Genomic DNA, 9,778 nt, shown 5'->3' with positions numbered 1-9,778 from the left:
ATCATTTGTCTGAGCGTTTGCTAAAGCTGCAGAGGAGTCTGCCTCCTCTCTGCAGACATATGGATCTGCTGCCTGCTGCACTGCTTTCAATCAGGGCCACCGATCTAACAAAGCAGGGGAGCAGAAGCATGTCACCATTTGTCACATGCCACTGAGGCACAAGCTGAGCAGCAGGCACACCCTGGGGTGCTACAGGGCCAGGAGGGAGAGCTACAGCTGCCAGTCTCGGGCAGGTTCCCTCTTGTCCCTCGCCGTCGCCCTGGGACAAGCCACCCAAAAATGTTCCCTGGTCACGCAGTTGTCTGGGACGACTTGACCTGTGATCCACCCATCTGGATGCACCAGGAGGACTGCTTAGCTCATCACCCTGAGGAAGGGTCTGATGATCTGGAGGCCCATCTGGGGATAGAGATCCCTCTGGAGAAATCTAAAGATGATCCTTAAGTTTTGTACCTGCTTCTTCTGCACTTTGATGCTCTCACGCCTGAGCAGGGGAATTCACCTGCCACCTCAGGTGAAGTCAGCCAAAGCCTGCTGGAGCGTTAAGCAAAGCAACGCATAGATACATATGTTATGTCTCTGTGACAGTGCTTATCATGCAGCTCAAGGGCTCCCATCCTTTACCCAATGGTTATATCTCTCGCAGCACTGGATCCATGTCTGATGCATATCTTTGCTGACAGCATAGTTGAAAGCCTGTAAGCATGTCAGACATGTAAAAGTGTACACATAGTGCACTGCAGCTTTTAAGTTTCCGCACTATGCAGCAGCATGTGTTTACTGCTGGCTTTGTTTGTGCAGCCCAGTGATTAGAGGCTTTTGGAAGCGATGCAGAACCAGACAGTGAGCGGGTGCCATACTTACAGGATGCTGTGACCACATGGGGCAGCATATGGAGCTATTTCCTCTCCTCTCTCCAGGACTTTTTAGACATGTCAGTTGGGCCTTAATCATGCATTTTTCTGCATGAGGGGACAACTGGAGTATCTGTGCCGAGCTGGCTACTCTGCCCTACGGGTCTGCACCAACACAGTCAATCAATAGTGCCCATGCACCGCTGTGTACACATGCATACAAACATGCACTCAAAGAGTTTACCTCAGCCGTATTCAGGAGCCAATTCTGCCCTTTATTCGGGCCTTCCGCCATTTCCTTATTGTCATCATGTTTTTAATTAGAGGAGAGTGGGAAATGCTGGACAGGAGACCGTACCTCCATAGTTGAGCCTCCCAGAGACTCAGGGACAAAAGGGGCATTTTTCAAGGTCTAAGCCCACCCTCCCCTCATGTGCACAGCCATCTCTGAGTCCCCAGCCACCCTTGAGAGGGAAGCACAGCCTTCCATGTGCATAAAGTTGAAATAAACTGCAGTCTGTATTTTCATTGGGGAAAGTGAACCCAATTTACACGCTGCTCCATTGGAGATGAGCACTCTAGCGTACCCTAGCTGGTAATCTCGGCCCAGATTCCCCCCTTTGTGTCCCGCATTATTGTTGAAATAAATAACCTTTCACTGCAATCAGTGTGGGGATCTTCACTTAAATTATCGCCCCGCAGATAGCTCACTCATGATCTGCTTCTATATCCATTAACTATCCGGGAAAGTGATTTATTGGTGAAGGGTAAGAAAAAAGGAATGAGGAGGAAGGTAGAGGACAGAGTTTGGTTAGACAATAGTGCCCTCTACTGTTTCAAAAGGGGATTGATTTCACAGAGAGGGTCTAGTGGAGACTGGCACTGATAACATCTTCAAAAACCGAAGTGCTGATGAAGTTTGGGAGAGGGTTCTGGGTATTTCTTTTAAACCTCAAACCAGTTCATGGAGGTCATCAAATCTGACCATCCTTACCAAACTAATATGGGCCAATTAAAACAAAACACAAGTCAGGAATAATGCAGCAAATAGAAAAGTTCCAAACTGAAAAACAAAGACTGAGTACAGTTCTGATGGAGGTATGGGCATCTATATTATGCCCTCTCTCAGTGGCATTCAAGCCAGGGCTCTGGCACCTAACACCCCCTCCATCCCCTCCTCCGCAGTCCCTCCTTCCCCACACTCCTGTGATGTGTCGTTACACGCTCGGCTGGCTCCTCTTCCATGACAGACTGTTACTTCCTGGAGCGGAAACGCATTTGATTGTTAACATCTGGGCCATTACAATTGCAAACTAGGGCTCTGTACATCAATCAGGAAGTGATTTCAAAACAAAGAGACCGTCCTCCAATCAATCTATTGGGAAGCGGGGGCATTACATGCTCCTGTAATCCCGGCTAATTAGCGGGATAATGGGAATGAGATTTATGAATGTGCTGAGGAGAGTGGAGGTGCGAGGGCACACTCAAATTAGCAGGGATGCACAGCAGCCCGGGCTGCAATAAGGAGGATGTGCTGTTGGTTTTTATCAACTTCTCGCTGCCTGGACACCTTTGGCTCGGTCTCACTGTGAAAGGAGCATCGCAGGCTAATGTACAGGCACTGTGTGAGGCAGTGTTACACTACATCAAGTCTCTGGTTAAAAAGGGAGATGAACTTTGTGTTAACATCCCCCAGAGGAGCATTTTCAGTTCCTCATTGCTTCTGTTAGACATCTTGTAATTCACAATGAAAGAACTGTGCATCATCACAAAATGAAAGTAGAGTATAAGAATGGCCAAGGACATTAAATAGTCTTTATTTTAATCTATAGAAGAAAGCTTGAATGGGTTTCTCAGGACAAGTGTTTTCAGTGTGTTTTGCACTAAAAGAACCGTTCAAATGTTTTCATTCTGCGCTAGTGCTTACCAGCCTCCCAAAAAGACCACCAATGTATAGATTACATTTATGTTTTTCTTATATACAGAATACAATGTTTAAGGCCAAGCATGTGTCAGCTTTGACTTACATAAGACTCATCACTAGCACTCCACACATGCTTGGTATTTTTACATATAAATTGAAATAGGGGTTAAAAATGGTAGTGATCAGTGCATTGACTTACATGCTATAGGCCAGATACTATAACAATCCAACACAAGACATGCACAAACATCCTGAAAATCAGGAACTGAATCCCAATTAAGCATGTTATACATACACAAAAACCTAAATCTTAACCAGTGTATTTAACTTTCTTTTTAAGTTAAAAATGGAACTACATGATATGTAACTGCAAAACTGCATGACAATGCTTTGTATTGGCACAGTAATTATGAATGTAATACACACCAGTCAGTGTTAATTTTGTTGACTAATCATTTTCGTCATAGTTTTTGTTAATAGCCTTTTTTCCCCTGACGAAAACGAGACAGTAACTAATAAAAACAAGTGCACATGGACAAAAACTAAAACAAAATTGACATTTTAGTCAACAAATAAAGACGAGACGAAAATGTTTGACAGAGACTTTATCTAATCAGACCTAATTTCGTCATGTAGAAAGTAGGGGCAAGTTAGGTATTTATCTAATCACAGCTATTTTGGCTGTGTGGAAAGGTGGGATGAGATACGGGGGAGATCCAATCACAACTTCTTCTGCTGCGTGGTGGTGGGGTAAGTTGAGGAGAGATCCAATCAGTCGACTAAATTAACTGTAAATTTCGTCAACTAAAATGTTGGGAAGTTTCGTCAACTAAAACTAGACTAAAACTAAAACAATTTAGATGACTAAATTATAACTGAAACTAAAAGATATTTTTGGCAAAAGACTATAACTTAAACTAAATTAAAAAGTGCTGTCAAAATTAACACTGACACCAGTAAGCCAACATTGATGGTATAGAATCTAAGAGAGAGCTGTGATAGTCTGGGGTACCACAAGGTTCCGTTTTCGGACCATTATCATTCCTTATCTACATTAACGATATTGCATTGGTATCCAACACAATATGTCCTTTATTATTTGCAGCTGACTCAAATGTATTTATCTCATGAAAAGCCTCTCTATAAGGAAGTTAACAATGGTCTTCTGCATATTCTAAATGGATCCAAAATAATAAATTGGCTTTAAATGTAAAAAAAAAAAAAAAAGAACAAAGTTATCATTGCTGTAATGAACTAAAACTCTGAGTTAGTTGAATGACATATAGTTGGTGAAGAAATAACCCGAGTCACATCAGCAAGATTTTTAGGGCTTTTGATTGATGAAAACTTACTCGGAAGATCACATCAGTTTTTTATTTAATTCAAGTGCGTCTTTCCTGAATAATTTACTAAGTTTTAGGGTTGGGAGTTTTGGGTTAGAGTAAGGGTTAGGGGTTAAGGTAACATACTACCTAATTACCAGTGAATTGCCACACTATTACAATATCACAAAGACTTGATGGTTAATATATTATTTCTTGGTAAATACTTTCATAATATGTCATATGTCCTTTTTTACTTGGTAAAATGCCAACTTATTACAATGTAATTACCACCTTATTCTTGAGAAATTACTAGATAACTACACTTATTACTAAAAAATTACTCTTTAATTAGGGCCCACCAAAATCAAGTGTTAACTTTCTTTTTTACAGTCTTATTGCACATTAACATTTTACTCCAGTCTACATAAGCCTACCAAACTTGCTGTAATGTTGGATGGACCAGTTCTTCCACCACACATCTTCAAAAGCTCCTATTGTTGTAAAAGCATTTTGTGAGAATAGTAACTTTCTCCAAGTCCTGCAATTCTTCACTTTTTAAAGTGTAATCTAATGACAATTTATGACATGTTCAAATGTTAACCTGTTTTTAAGGTGAAGTACATGAGTACAGATTTACCTTAACTGTTAAAAACATTCTTTATCAGTAAATCTTGAGTGAAGACAGAACAATCACCTGCACCTTCCAATGCATCATACGTCTTGAGGACAATTCTCAATCAGGGATGGAATAAATCATCTGATTTTTATAAATGAGACTTTGATTTCAACAAGATTTCTTAGTGAATAGTTAATACAGTTCAGATTTGGTTATGGCTGCTGTTATTATTATTATCATTATTATTATTATCATTATTTTCAGAGACAGTAATTGCTGTTTTTTTTCTGTTATTAATAAGTGGGTTTCTACCTCACCTGCACATTTGTTTACTTTTCTTTACTTTTCTCTCTCTGACTGTGCTTTTATATCTTTGAAACTAAACTCAGCGTAACTAAACTAAATTAATATTAAATTGATAAGTCCTGATAAACAGTTTATTTCAAAATATAAAAGGTCAAAATGAGTCCTGAATTGTTACAAATAAATATGCCTCCAGTGTAGCAAGAAATTTGTTGTGTTTAGGGCCACTTGTAGCCAAGTAGTTATGGCTGCACAGTGATGTAGTGGTGAATACTCTTTATTTATGCCCACACTTTTGGTAGGGACCCATCCAACAGTAAACAGCCTGTGATATAGATTGCTCCTACATGTTTAGTACACCTAATAAAAGGCAATGTGGTGGATAGCAGTACTATAAGGTGAAATTTTATGTTGTGCTCAAGTTGATTTTTAGCCTTCTTTTTAAGATTGGGATAATGAATATGTATTTCTCCTAGCTAATTGCTGAAAAATAACATGGATCAAAATGACTGAGGAGTGCTATGACCATAACTATAGACAAGTTTTGATAAATTCGACACCACAACTCGGCAGAATTTCTTTTAATCAGACATACTGACGATAAATTACCAAAAAAAAAGGTGTAAAAATTGTTTTGTGAATGGAATAAAGATGACTATAAACCTAATTCACATACTTAGGTGGTTTATACATTTTATTAGCCATGCAGGGTCATATTAGACCAACAAAGGACAACAAGTGGGATTATTTGCTGCCATTCAAAATAAGCTATGGTTTTGTTGGGATGTTTTATCATCATCTCTGATCATTATTTCAGTCAAAATAATTTTTTTTCTTTTAAAAACAAGAAATAACCATGCAAATAAGTTCAGTGTAATATCAAAAAAGTTGAAACTCCTTAGAATTCTGAAAGGTTTTCAGTAGTAGAAATCCTTTTTTTTTTTTTTTTTTTTGAGTAATCCTCCTCTATTTATGTTGGGTTAACTTGACTTTTATAAGTTAAATTGCACTGTGGAAACTTTCACACACTTAAAAATCCTTATTAAATCCAACTCACAAGCACATGCTGAAATACTTTTTGTGAGCTACATGTTCTTCATCCACTGCAGCTCTCCTTACTGTCCTTCAGTGTTTTGATTTTTAACATATATGCCACTAAAGGTAGGCCAACTTAAGTAAATACAGGAAATAATAACTGAAAAGTCATCTTCTATCATTCCCTGTGTACCATCCAGGGTCCACTGAGTAGCTAATACCATCCAGTGTATCTAACTGAGTCAGCAACTTCACTCATGGTGCAAACATGGAGAACTCTGCAGGTTAAGGAATGATTGTCAAACAATTTGAGTACAATGACAAAAAAACACCTAGTATGATTGAGTAGTGTTTACTAAAAAAATAAAAATGTGTTCACTTAATTCAGAAAAATAGAGCTGAAATAGTTTATTTATTTGCACAATTCATTTTTTAAGTGTAGGGATGGAAATATTATTGACATCATATGAGTATAAATATTTACAACCAGTATTTTGTCTTTAAAAACCTGCTTGTATCAGCTGTTTATATTGGCCATACCAACGAATGAGTTAGTGAGGTTTTAGACTGGACCAACAGACCTACGTTCTTCATTCATAATCATTCCTTATACTTTAAGATATGTTTTAAGACTGAAGTTTAGGTCTGAATGCATTTAAATATTGGTATTGATATCTTTATTGTCTAAAATTAATTTGAAATTTCAGCATATTGAAGCTAAATCCAATATTGGGTAGTTATATGTCCTGACCTGTCTCCTCTCTACTTTCCAAACAGCTGTACCTGAAAGGCAGGTCAAAAAGGTCAAAAGATATTGTAAATAAAGGGCTGGCCAAGTCCCAACCCTATTGGTTCATTTAAATCTTAAAAGTCCTCAGCTATGTTCAACTATAAATCAAAGTCAAATGCACATAAAGAGTGGAAAACAACAAATCCACTCACTTCTTGATTATTTGTAGCCTCGGTGAATGCAGGAGAGTGTATGTACACCACCGCCTTTGCAGCAGCATGTGTGAGCCGGTTCATCCCTGGAGGTGGTTGCCTCAGTGCCACCCTGAAGCTTCTTCCTCCCCGGTGGCCCCCCGGCCTGACCTTGCCCGCTGGCGGGGGACATCTCCCATTAAAGCAGCGCATTGTGATAAGGCCATTTCTTTTCCTTCAGCATCCCTTTAATGTCATCCCTGAAATATGAAGTCATTAAGCGATATTAAAACAGTGCTGACAAACTAATTAACAGAAGACATTATACGGGATGGGCTCGATTAATCCGCTTTAATTGCTCTTTTAAATGGGGGCTCCAATTAAAATTAATAAAGATTTACTGGTGATCACACCAAACTACACCAAGAAGTGGTTGTCTGAAGGGCAGCCTAAAGTCAGGGGCCTTACGTTCTCAAGTTGCACTCCCTTTTGCTCCCTGCGCCCTCCCAGAGTGAGAATAAAAACCTGTATCTGAGCAGAAGATTAAACACAGGGTCTGTCCCAGCGCCCCCCGATCCCCACGCTCCCTTTGTCACCAGCTCAGGGACGTTTGATCCCGCTTTTGTCTTTTCAGGACCCTGCTAAAGAGACGCCGGGCTCATTTTCCTATTAATACCACACCACACGCTGAATGTGCACAATCAGACATGCTTTTCTAAGCCGAAAACATGGAGAAAATAAGGTGTTGACAATTAAATTGGATTTCACAGTTTCTGTTGCCCTGAAGTCCTTAAACTGTGTGAAAAAAGGAGCAAAGCAGGGGTTGACTTTTTTCAAGGGGACAAGTGCACCCCTCTGTGGAGAGTTTGGCACACAGCATGATCTGATGCTGCATTTTTAGCAACTTCAAATACGTATTTTTATGCAGATTTTATTTTAAAACCATGCTAATGTTTGCCTTAAAATGTCCAAAGATGATTCATAAACTATAAAACGAAACAAATACTTTTACTCCAGATTTATGAGAAAGGAACATGGTTTCATAGTGCTGGGCAGTGGCATAATCAATCACAAGTTTACTTAAAGTGATGATGACAAACTAATGACATTCTTTCTGCAGGCCAACATTGGGATCAATCTTGGGAAGGTAATGTACACCCCCATGTTTCTTTTTTGCAGTTATTTTATTTATTATGTATTCTTATGTGTTATTGAATCTGTAAAAAACATGCATGGTGCCTGAGAAACAGATACCTAAACTGTCATTGTTGTCTGAAGTGCTTGAAACCATGATTCAGTAAAAACAGTACCACCACTGCTGCCATGAAAGTTAGAAATAAAATTCTTGAAGTACAACACACAGGCTTTTAATACTTAAAAACTGGACAAGACTATAAGAAATAAAACAGACAGCATAAAGAATACTTAACTATGGGTGTAGCACAGGGGGTAAAAAGGGCACTGACTACCTGGGCCCACAGTAGGGTGGGGCCCTTGAGAAGCCTGCAATGAAAAGTGTGTTTTGTTTTTTTTTTTTTTGTAGTAATTAATGCCATTATTGATCCAAAAGCGACCTAAATGAATCGGTCAACAGAATGAAATTTGTATCAGAGAAAATACAGTACTGGGGGGCTCTGTTCTTCCCCTAAATATGTCAAAATAGTGTGGTCAAGTGCTGCAAAATAATGCAAGTAAATTTAATTTATCCATAGTTACATTGTGGCTCAATGGGGAAATTATCATTCAAAAATACTTTAACCCGTTAAAGCCTGTTATATCATATTTGATACATACTTTTACGATACCTCTATCTAATCAATATGATCAATAAATTACTAAAGAAAAATTCAGAATACCATCTGATAAATGATAAAAATGCCCTCAAGTGGATTATCAGTCACCAAAAACACTTAATGTATCAAATGAGATATAAAGAATATATATGAATATAAATAAACATTTCATTTCTAAAAAATGAGAATTTGCGCATTCAGGCTTTAAAGGGTTAAGATGCATGGATATTTGTAAAAATGATGCAACATTTTTTACTTGGCTAGCCGGTTGGGGGGGGGGTTCCTGTGTTATATTCTTTCTGGGGGCCCAAAATCCCTACCTACGCCCCTGTACTTAACTACATATAAAATTACGGTAATAAGACAGTCCATCTCTTTCAACCTGTTCATAATTTCAACATTGATCTATCAAAGCAAAAGGTGCTTGATTGGGTTGATGTTAGGCTCAAGTTTATTCACACCACACTCATCAAACCATGTCTTTATAGTCCTTGCTTTGTGCACTGGGGCACAGTCATGTTAGAATAGAAAAGGGCCTTCCCTAAACTGTTGCCACAAAGTTGGAAGCATTGTTTCTTGGTATGCTGAGCACTCAGATTGGCCTTCACAGAAGATAAGGGGCCTAGCCCAAACCCTAAAAAAACAGCCTCATACCATTATCCCTCCTCCACTAAACTTCACAGTTGGCACAATGCAGTCAGGCAGGTAATGTTCTCCTGGCATCAAACCCACCAAACCCAGACTCACTCAACCAACTGCCAAACAGAGAAGCGTGATTCTTTGTTCGACAGAACACGTTTCCACTGCTCCACAGTCCAGTGTCGGTGTGCTTTACACTACTCCATCCGATGCTTGGCATTGGACTTGGTGATGTGAGGCTTGCGAGTAGCTGCTAGGCCATGGTAACCCATTCCATGAAGCTCCCACCACATATGTGTTGTTACATTAATGCCAGTGGAAGTTCAGAACTCTCAGCTATGGAATCAGCAGAGTTGGCAACTTTTACA

This window comes from Cheilinus undulatus, linkage group 18 (assembly GCF_018320785.1).
Source record: "Cheilinus undulatus linkage group 18, ASM1832078v1, whole genome shotgun sequence".
Lineage (NCBI taxonomy): Eukaryota > Metazoa > Chordata > Actinopteri > Labriformes > Labridae > Cheilinus > Cheilinus undulatus.
Note: the sequence above shows the minus strand (reverse complement) of the source record.